The sequence below is a fragment of the Branchiostoma belcheri genome, unplaced genomic scaffold (assembly GCF_001625305.1).
Source record: "Branchiostoma belcheri isolate BF01 breed outbred unplaced genomic scaffold, Haploidv18h27 scaffold140, whole genome shotgun sequence".
In the NCBI taxonomy this organism is placed as follows: domain Eukaryota; kingdom Metazoa; phylum Chordata; class Leptocardii; order Amphioxiformes; family Branchiostomatidae; genus Branchiostoma; species Branchiostoma belcheri.
In genome coordinates, this window is record NW_017802825.1 from 51,796 (window position 1) to 52,108 (window position 313).

The following is a 313-nucleotide window of genomic DNA, read 5'->3' on the forward strand; positions in this document are numbered from 1 at the left end:
AGATGTATGGAGCGGATGAAATTATTGTTTTAGTACAGAACCGGTATTTGCTAAAACTGGCCGGGTTTGCAGCATTTGTGTCCGGGGCTAGGCTAGGCAACGTTATCAGCCAGGAACCGATAATTTCTGAGTCAACAACCTATCAGAAATTTACTACGGTCCGTGCCAGTACATAGGGCGCTGTATGTACTGTAGACTATTTCTATTTGTTTATATACGTCGCTCTCCCAAAACTTGCGGTTTCTTTCATTGCTTCTTTTATACAAGCTTTCCGCCAACTTTCCCCCTTTCCTTGTATGCTTTGTTATAAAGC